Consider the following 11,399-nt stretch of genomic DNA (forward strand, 5'->3'; position numbering starts at 1 on the left):
TTCAGGGTTTGTTGGTGACTCTAAATTCTTGAGTACTACAGAAGGAAGTTTGCAGGAGAGAATGAATTTTCCTGTCATCAATATCATTCTTGGTCCCTCATTAACATCCCTCTTAATAAGTAATTTAGGTTAAAACTTCCTCTATTCTACTATGTCAGGTACAAGTCCTGGTTCTGTTTTCAATCTTCCAAAAATTGGTTCAAATCTCTTATCTTTATCCTTTAATATTTCTTTCTTCTTTTTTGGGTCCCAAGAGGTAAAGGGAGAAGAAAAAAAAAACACATGAAATCAACACATGAATTTAACTAGAAGACCAGCTAAGACTGACTTAAAATAAAAGCTGCTTCATGAGAGAGACTGTTTAACTTGTTTACCATCACACCTAACACAGTGTCGTGTGCAGAAGTAATTCTCAATAATGCTTATGACAGTCACAAATTTTTTTAATTTATGATGTGTGGCAGGAGGTCAAAGGCACAAGAGCAGAGGAGAACTCTTCTGCTTTACAAAGAAAACAGGAAAATGTCCAGAGCTCAGAAATTGATCGGTGATGTATGTGCCATTATTCTTTTCAAAGCTACATTTGAAATATTTTTGGCTTTAACTTTCCTTCCCTTATACCAATCATTTTAGTTGTTAAGTTTGTTTAGAAAGTAATTTTTAAAAGATTACGCTGATAACCCCAAGCCAGTTTGAGGCAGGCTAAGTCTGCGGATGTGGAACACTTAAAATCTCCATTAGTACTCCTCTTTTGTCACTTACCACCCAGGGGGTCACGCCTTTGGTCTGAAAGTTGTTTATAAACTGGTAGCTTTATTTTTAAAACAGAATGGAAGGGCTGAGGTGGAGCTAGGCAGAAGATTGTATGATTAAAGTTTTGAGATCCGTACACATTATGAACCAGCCCTGGGTTTGTGAGTATTTTATAACTCAACCATTAACCACTAATCTGTTGGAACCTGATGCAAAAAGTCTCAATCTCTTTCTAAAACCATAAGGTACTGTTGGGAAGCCAATTCTTTCTACATAATCCCTCAACAAAAGGAGATAATAATAACTTCTATTTAGATGACATAATTTCATGAAGCTTATGATTATCTATTTCACAATTATTTTGGCATTATAGAAACCTACTGTGATGTTTTCCACGTTTTGGAAATGTGGTTAAAGAGGCTAAATTGGCCTAATGCAACCAGGCTTCAAAAAATCACACCATCTTTTTTTTTTTTTTTTTTTTTTTGAGACTGAGTCATGCCTGTCACCCAGGCTGGAGTGCATGGGCACGATCTTGGCTCACTTCCGCTTGGCAACTCCTGCTTCCTGGGTTCAAGCGATTCTCCCACCTCAGCCTCCCGAGTAGCTGGGACCAGAGGTGCGTGCCACCACACCCGGATAATTTTTGTATTTTTAGTAGAGACGGGGTTTCACCCTGGCTCACTTCTGATCTTGGCAACTTCTGCTTCCTGGATTCAAGCGATTCTCCCACCTCAGCCTCCCAAGTAGCTGGGACCAGAGGTGCGTGCCACCACACCGGGTTAATTTTTGTATTTTTAGTAGAGATGGGGTTTCACCATGTTGGCCAGGCTGGTCTCCCGACCTCAAGTGATCCCAAAGTGCTGGGATTACAGGCATGAGCCACTGCGCCCAGCCTCACACCATCTTTTAGAGAATACTTCCCTCATGGCTATAGTGATTTGTTTTCCCTCTAAGATTTTCATTTGTGTCACCTCTTCACTTTTACTTAGGTGTTATTATAATGTAGTAACAGGTTCTTCTAGAGGATCAGACATTTTGCTTATGCATAATGGAAGGAGAACATTCAATCTTACCCAAGTTGTCTCTATGATTATATATATTAAAAAACAAAAAAAAGAAAAAGAAAAACCTTCCAGTTCTTGCTGAGTTATGTTCAAGAGCAATGTAGAGGATGTTTCAGATGACTTGCCTGGAGTTCAAACAACCTTAAACTTCCTATTACCCTTCCCTGCCTTCCTTCTGTTGGCTGAATTTTCTACTAGTAAATAGAAAACTCAATTTTAAAAACGTATTGTTGTGGCCTGCATTAGTTGTTTGCTGCTGTAACAAATTACAACAAACTTAGTGGCTTAAAATAATACAAATTTATTATTTTAAATCCTGGAAGTCAGAAGTGAAAAATGGTCTCACTGGGCTAAACCCAAAGTGTTGGCAGGGCTGCATTCTTTCTGGACACTCAAGGGAAAAATCTGTTTCCTTGCCTTTTCCAGCTTCTAGAGGCTGTCCACATTCTGTGCTTTGTGGCCCTATCCTCCATCTTAAAAGCCAGCAACCTTGGGCTGAGTCCTCCCGCGGCCATCTCTCTGGTTCTCATGCTTCTGCTTCTATCTTCCATTTATAAAGACTCTTGCAGCTGGGCGTGGAGGGCGTGGTGGCTCATGCCTGTAATCCCAGCACTTTGGGAGGCCGAGATGGGCGGATCACTTGAGGTCAGGAGTTTGAGACCAGCCTGGCCAACATGGCAAAACCCCATCTCTACTGAAAATACAAAAAAGCGGGGCGTGGTGGCGGATGCCTGTAATCCCAGCTACTCGGGAGGCTAAGGCAGGATAATTGCTTGAACTGGGGAAGTGGAGGCGGCAGTGGGCCGAGATCACGCCACTGCATTCCAGCCTGGGAAACAGAGCAAAATTGGTCTCAAAAAAGAAATAACAAGGCAGGTGATTGGCAAGCTCAATGCTCAATTCCGCTTTGTAATGTAACCTAACATTCACAGGTTCTGGGGATTAGGATGTGGATATAATGGTGGGTGAGTAACTGGGAGTATTATTCTGCCTACCATATGGTCCTAGTAGGCTTGTAGCAAATAAAGATGTCATTTCTCCCCTTCCCTTGGAAGTAATTTGCTTGGTTGCTGTGCGAAGGATATCTAAGTATTTTACATGAATTTTTAGAACATCCATGAAGTAGGGGGTTGTATTGAAAGAATGAAGGTTATACATTAGCATACATCAGAAACGTTTGTGTATGAGAAAGTGTGAGCATGTGTGCATACAGAAAGTCATCAAGAGATCAAGTTCATTTGTGTGACTCAGTTCACAACCGTGGGCCATGGCTCAGCCTCTCCACGTCCGTTTTGGAATGTCATTATACTTGCCCTCACTTTTGCCACACACAAAATAAATTAAATTTAATTTGAATGTTGCCTTTCCAAATGTAGACTTCAAGGGGATTGGTAATATGACGGCAAACACTTTTTGTTGTGACAGAAAAGCTAACCCAAATCTGCTTAAACAATAAGGGGAAATTTTTATCTTAGAAAATGTGCAGAGTAGGTCAGTTTCAAAAAGTAGATTAGTAATCATAGTCGCAGCTCTCTTTTGCCATGATTTGGCTGGTTCTGCTCCCCATCAGGTAGTACCTCAATTCTCAGGTAGAGCTGCCTCATCATGACAAAAATGATTATAAGGCTGGGTACAGTGTCTCAGGCTTGTAATCCCAGCACATTGGAAGGTGGAAGTGGGCGAATCACCTGAGCCCAGGAGTTCAAGATCAGCCTGGGCAACATGGTAAGACCACATCTCTACAAAAAAATACAAAAATTGGCTGGGCATGGTGGCAGGTGCCCATAGTCCCAGCTACTTGGGAGGCTGAGGTGGGAGGATCACTTGAGCCCAGGGAGGTGGAGGCTGCAGTGAGCTGAGATCATGCCACTAAACTCCAGCCTGGGCAACAGAGTGAGACCCTGTCTCAAAAAATCGAAAACAAAAAGTGACTGTAGCACTGCAAGCCCTTTTGTGTGTGTGTGTGGTAAGAACACTTAGTCTACCCTCTTCACAATTTTTTAGTGCACATTACACTATTGTTAACTAAGGGTGCTATACTGTATATCAGTTCTCTAGAACTTCTCACCTTGCTTAAATGAAACTGTATACCAATTGAACAGCTCCCTTTTTCCCCTCCCCACAGCCTCTGGTAACCACCATTCTATTCTCTGCTTCTATGAGTTTGAATAAGTACATATGCTCCTCAGTTTACTGTGGGGAAACATCCTGATAATCCCATCATAAGTTGAAACATCGTAAGTCAAAAGTGCATTTAATACATGTAACCTACTGAACACTACACCTTAGCCTAGCCTGCCATAAACATGCTCGGAACACCTACATTGGCCTACAGCTGGTCAACACCATCTAACACAAAGCCTATTTTATAATAAAATGTCAAATATCTCATGTAAGTTATTGGATACTGTACTGAAAGTGAAAAACAGAATGGTTATATGGGTACTCGAAGTACAGTTTCTACTGAATGCTTATTACTTTCGCACCATCATGAATTCAAGAAATCATTACGTTGAACCATCGTAAGTTGGGGACCATCTGTAGTTACCATTGCTATCCACAGTTTACAGATGAGGACACTAAGGCTTAGGCAGTTAAAATGACTTGCCCAATATCTCAAAAACTAATAACATATGGAAGCACTGGGACTTAAACCCAAGTTCCCCATCTTCAAAATTCAAGTCTTCTATTGTGTGCATACCAAAGACGTTTGAATCCAACTCTGAACTACATATAATCAAGTTCTGGAAGTTATTTGTGAGTGGTCCTTTCTGAGCTTTATTTTCTTGTTCATTGGGATTTTGTCAGTCATTTTCCTTGTTTGTTTATTTCATTAAGTCCTGATATTAGTTCGTGCACCATAAGACTTACCTCTTGATTTGGAAAGTGAACTCCAAGTCGTGGTTATTGGAGTTCTGATTAATTGGGGTTTAACTGTACAAATCCAGAATAGCACAGCTTTTTTGCATGCAAACAATATCAGCAGCTTGCAAATGGGGCCTTGGGCAGGCTGAGCATTTGAAGCAGAATTAGCCATTTGCTACACCTTCATGAGAACCACAGTTCCTGCAGGAGGTGGAAAGTGAATATGCTCAACCTAATTCTGTTTTATTGCGTGGTTTTCATGGGTCACCTGACGTGTCTATCAAAGGAGTGGAAGGTAGTTTCCTCAAGAATCTATGAGCTACAATCACCCACAACCATCTCTCAGTGACAGTCACTTGTGTGAATGAGCTGGGACCCAGGCTCTGGGTCATTCCACTGATATGGCTTGAGAAGCACACAAAATCCTGTCTTTCATTCTTCTGCCAGGACTGCTGGCCCACAGTCAGAATATGGCCTTCTCTGCACTGCAGCCACTACACTTTCATTGATGATAACAAGGGCTATTCCTCGCAAGGTTCCTTTCATTTGCAGGTACTGGCCTAGGTGCTTTGTATACGTTCTCTTATCCCCACAATAATACCCTGAAAGAGAGGTATTATTGCCCCTGTTTTGCAGATGAGCAAGCTGAAGCTCAGAAAATTGAAATAACTTTCACTAATTCAGTCCACGAGTACTTATGACTCTGCTAGGCATTTTGCCAGACTCTCAGGATACAGAGATAAAGCACCACCACCCTCAAGGTGCTTGAGGTCTGGTGAGAGTTCCAGACACAGAAACAGATAAATGTATCACAGGAAATTAAATGATAGAACTACGAACAGGGTATTGTGGGAGCAGAGAGGAAGTGCAAGGAATGCAGGGAGAAGAAAGTTCAGAAGAGGCTTCCTGGAGGAGGTGACACACGAGCTGAGTCTTCAAGTCTACATAGGACTCAGGTACAGAGATTGAGGGGAGGAAAAGCAATTCCTGGGAGAGAGCAAGGTAAGTAGAGCCAAAAAGACATGAAGCAACTTGATGTGGGAAGGAACCCAGGGGAGTTTAATGAAGCTGCCACCTACAGGGAGAGAAGACAAAGATGGGAGCTATGGCTGGAGGTGCAAATATAAGTCAGATTTAGGTGGACTTCATATCCTATGGTAGGGATATTTCATCTTCTCCTGGGATTTTAAAGCATTTTGAACACAGTGTTGACCAGAATACAATGTATCAAATAAAGAAACCTTCATCTTGTAGAAGTTAGATCTCATGGCAAATGTTCTCGCCCCAAGGAAAAATAGAGAAATCTTAGGACTATATCCTTTATACTTTCTGACTCCTTCAAATTTGCAGGGAACCTAAGGGAGAACTTGATTTTGGGGTCTGTTCACAAGTCAGCATGTCCCTTTTCTGAAATAGTCTTCATGCTTGATTTTTTGTGTTTGCTGCTGTCAGAAGCTTGAGTAGAGGGTTGTCCTGGGTCTTGCCAGCACTTCTCAGTTTTGCTTTTTGTTGCTACAACCTTTGCCTCTTTGTACAGCCCCCAAAGAAACCCTATCAGGCACCCAGGCAACATGAGTCCCAAGAAATAGATCCAGTTTGATACCTACATTCTTCAAAGAGAAAATAGCTGGAAATAAAATGAATCAGAAAAGGCAAGACCCCAGCAAGAAATTTTTCTGAATCACCTTAACAGAACAGTGTCAAAAAGATGTCACTGGGGAAAATGCCTGCAGCATAAGAAAGTTGATGTTAAGTATCTATGGCTGCAAAACAGCTCATGATAACGTAGTCTAGCTACATGGCTGTGCTTTACGAGACCAGAGCACCACTTATTGAGCATCCATATGTACAGAATGAGTTCTGAAAGGACAAGCCATGTATCTTAATTTTTTCCTGGTGTCTAATACATGTCTGTAAAGTAGAATAAAACAAATAGTAGCAAGTGAATGAATGAATGAACAAATATTGCAAAGAATGTGGATACAAAAAAAAAAAAAACACAATTGTGTAAAACCCAAAGGGATCTTAGAGATAAATTCGTGCAGCCCCCTCTTCACCAGCTTAGGAAATAGAGGTCAACAAAGGGTTTTATTATTCTTATCTATAAAAGTCATCAGCCGGGCACGGTGGCTCACGCCTGTAATCCTAGCACTTTGGGAGGCTGAGGAGGGCGGATCACTTGAGGTCAGGGGTTACAGACCAGCCTAGCCAACATGGTGAAACCTCATCTCTACTAAAAATACAAAAATTAGCGGGGTGTGGTGGTGTGTGCCTGTAATCCCAGCTACTTGGGAGGCTGAGGCAGGAGAATCGTTTGAACCCAGGAGGCAGAGGTTGCAGTGAGCCGAGATTGCACCACTGTACTCCAGCCTAGGCAACAGAGTGAGACTCTATCTCAAAAAAAAAAAACAAAAAAAAATCTTCCCAGGGCCCATAGAAGTCAGCTGAACTACAGAAAGCACACTTGCCAAGCTTCAAAAGAAAAGGGTTCTATAAGCATCATAAGAACCTCTTCTGATTGTGGGAACCTAACGGTGGCAGGTTATAAAAGGAAAATGCAGCATGCTCCCATAAACCACAGGGTAAGTCCTGGAGACAGTGTTAACAGGCTTTAGAGTATTCTCCTCTATCTTATCAATCATGGTACCTATCCATGGGCGTTCACAGTCTAGTTAACAAGAAAAAATATTGGAAGGCTGAGGTGGGAGGATCACCTGAGGTCAGGAGTTTGCGACCAGCCTGGTCAACATGAGGAAACCCCATCTCTACTAAAAATACAAAAATTAACCAGGCATGTTGGCATGCACCCATAATCCCAGCTACTCAGGAGGCTGAGGCAGGGGAAGTGCTTGAACCCAGGAGGCAGAGGTTGCAGTGAGCCGAGATCACGCCACTGCACTCCAGCCTGGGTGACAGAGTGAGACTCCATCTCAAAAAAATATATATATATATTTATATATATACATATATATGTATATATGTATATGTATATATGTATATATGTATATATATACGTGTATATATATACATATATACGTGTATATATACGTACGTGTATATATACACGTATATACGTGTATATATATATACATATATATACGTGTATATATATATACATATATATATACGTGTATATATATACGTGTGTGTATATATATATATATATACAGCCCTCACAGTGCCTTTAAGTCACTCAGAGAGTCACTTTCAATCAAGAAAAAACTAATAGAATGCAAGCGATGAAAGCAATGAGGGATAAGGCATCCAGGAATAAAAGATAGAGAGACTGTCACTCATCGACAGGCAGGACGCTTTGGCCTGCCTATCAATTGAAGGCTCACTTTGGCTTGTTTTCCCAGTAAAAGTGGTAGGCTACACCAAACCATCATCACTCTCTCATCTCTGTCTTGTGAACACCAGCTCACAAATTTAAAAGAGGCTCCTTGGCCAGTGGTAGAGGTACAGCCCATAGCCAAGGAAACACTTTTCTTTCTTTGACTCCATTTGTCTTTTTGAGAGATCAAACATAGCCATGGCTAAAATATCACACCCCACCCAACTCACTTCCCAGACTAGATGAGAAGATAACAATAAAGGTCACACCAACGACCATGAACTTTGACTTGCTTTCTCCTTGCCCAAGCCTGTGCTGGAAAGCACTATCAGGGTTCTAGTAACTATCAGAGGTGTCGTTCCAAAGAATCATTTCTTATCTCATTTGTTTATATGTAGAGTCATCTTCTACTTGTCAGAAATAGCTGTACTCATTCATGCACACTGTTTCGTGCTAGATTTTGTTGTTGTTGCACCCTAGGGAACACATCCAGTGTGAATTAAGGAAGTCTTGGTCTGAAGACTCACCAGTCTTGCTTTCTAGGAGAATGATCTGTCCTAGGGTGTGGGCAAGGGAGACTCAGCATAAAAAGTATCCTGGAGTCCCCACTTCCCTCTGCCCATAGGATTAGGCTCTTAAAAGAGAAATGCCACAGGCCTGGGATGCTATAATTATCTCAGCCATTTAAGGATTATGCTCCTGGGAGACTATAATTATCCAAATATTGTTGCATTCAGGGATATTTTACTTACAAGGAAGTGCCTTCATTTTTACAGGATCTTTCAAGAGGGCCCAAAGGGTGTGTCCTCTCTAATGTGGTTCCTAAATAAAGCTGGAAGTAAACAACTGCATCTGGCATGAGGGTGGGTCCAGCTGAATCCACCCAACCAAGGACCGGGCCTGGTGGCTCATGCCTGTAATCCCAGCATTTTGGGAGGCCAAGGCAGGCAGATCACCTGAGGTTAGGAGTTCAAGACCAGCCCAGCCAACATGGTGAAACCCTGTCTCTACTAAAAATACAAAAATTAGCCGAGCATGGTGTTGCATGCCTGTAATCCCTGCTACTTGGGAGATGGAGGCAGGAGAATCTCTTGAACCCGGGAGGCAGAGGTTGCAGTGAGCCAAGATTGCGCCATTGCACTCCAGCCTGGGCAACAAGAGCGAAACTCCTTCGCAAAAAAAAAAAAGAAAAGAAAAACCTGGGGACTTTCTTTTTTCTTAGTACCACTCTTCTCCTCCTCCCCACTCACTCTCATATACTTCTCCAGTCTAAATTCCATCTATTTTGAGAAATTATTAAAGAAAGTTCTTGGCATTTAAGGTATAACTTCTTCCTGAGGTTTGTGTATCATATTATTCATATCATAATACCCCTACCTTTATCTCTCCCTCTAATTCCAATGCAATAATACTTTCTGTAAAAATTATGTAGTCTAAAGTGGGCGGGAGGATTGCACAGAAAAAGAAATGCAGTACTATAGTATGAAAAAGAGATGATTGATTCAATTCAGTGAATTGCTTGGATTAAAATAACTAACATTTGTGCAGTCCTTCCTATGTGACAAGCATTATTCCAAGCATTCTGTGTATCTCATTAATCCTGACAGCATCTTTATGAGACATATACTGTTATGATCCCCATTTCACAGATGATAAATCCGGAAACAGAGAGGTTGGGTAACTTGCTCAGAATCATATAGTTGATAGGTGACAGGATGAAGACCAAAACCCACAGCCTGACTCTAAGCCCATGCTTAGCTACTGTGCCATGCCACCTTCTAATCTTGGGTGCATGTCCCATGCCACTCATTGTAAGCCATGCAGTGCGAGGAACAGCAGAATGAAAGGACATGGCTCCTACTTTCCAGGGCTTTGTGAGCTATGAGGAAAGAGACACATGTATAAAAATCACCACAGAACAAGGAAAAATGTGACAGATAGAATAGGAGGGACATAGACAACTGCTTTAGGAGCTTAGATTAATTCTGGTGTGGCATTAGGAATGGCTTCATAGAGGAGGTGGCATTTGACATGCCTATAGACACAGAGAAGACATGGGTGGATGGCATTTCATGCTGAGGAGAACCTGGGAAGTTCAGGACAGGTCAGGACACAGCATGCATGGAAGGCAGCTATAAGAAACAAGATTACAAAAGTCTACTGGGGTCTGGGTGTGAAGAGAGCAAAGAGATAGCGAAGAGTGGGGTGGGATAGGGTCCCCTTTGGCTGGGGTTGAGGGGAGGAAACGAAGAAGACAGGCATTGACTTTAGGGTTTGGCCAAGTTTGGATTCCTGTGATCTGGGAGAAGACCATAAAGAATCTGCTGATTCAGTCAGAAGGCCTTTTTCCTACAGCTTCTGACTGCTTTTCTTAAATTACCTCTGTTCAGGCTTTTTTCCAGTCCAGTTCAACAAACAACTCTTGAGGATCTTCCTTGATTATTGAGTACCAATCACTCCAAAACTTAGTGACTTAAAACAACACTCACTTACTTGCTGACAGTTCTGCCATTTGGGCAGGTGTTAGTGGGGACAGCTCATCTCTGCTCCACACAGCATCAGCTGAGGTAGCTCAGCTGGAGCTGGAAGACCCACCTGCAAGATAGCCTCACTCACATGGCTGGCCAGATGGTGCTGTCCATCGACTGGAAACCTCATTTCTCCTCCAGCTGAACTCTACAGTTGGCTAAGTTAGGCTTCTCACAGCACAGGGATCTAGTTGTCAGAATTCTTAGAGGAGCTGGCTTCTCTGAAAGAGTAAACCTGGAAGCTGCCAAGCCTTCTTAAGGCTTGGTCTTAAGTTCCTGAACGTCATGTCTACCACATTCTATTAGACAAAGCAAGTTGGAGGGCCAGCCCGGATTCAAGGAGAGGAGTCTACCCAAGGGCAGTTACAAAAGCAGTAATCTACCACTATCCCTGGTCAGTTTCAAGACTGGAGATTTAAAGTGTTAAGATATGGTCCTTGCTACACCCATATCGTGAAAGTTTGTGTTAGAGTAAAAAAAAAAAAAAAGCTACACCCATATCGTGAAAGTTTGTGTTAGAGTAAAGAGAATGAAGAGGCATAATAACTGAAAATAATGCCAATGCCTTAATTGGACCCTGTTTTTTTGTTTTTGTTTTTTTTGGGTTTTTTTGTTTGTTTGGTTGGTTGGTTTTTTGTTTTTGAGACAGAGTCTCTCTCTATCACCCAGGCTGGAGTGCCTGAAGTGCAGTGGCATCATCTTGGTTCACCACAACCTCTGCCTCCCAAATTCAAGCAATTATCCTGCCTCAGCCTCCTGAGTAGCTGGGATTACAGGCATGTGCCACCACACATGGCTAATTTTTGAATTTTTTTAAATAGAGAGGGGGTTTGCCTATGTTGGCCAGGATGG

This window comes from Pongo pygmaeus, chromosome 7, assembly GCF_028885625.2.
Source record: "Pongo pygmaeus isolate AG05252 chromosome 7, NHGRI_mPonPyg2-v2.0_pri, whole genome shotgun sequence".
Lineage (NCBI taxonomy): Eukaryota > Metazoa > Chordata > Mammalia > Primates > Hominidae > Pongo > Pongo pygmaeus.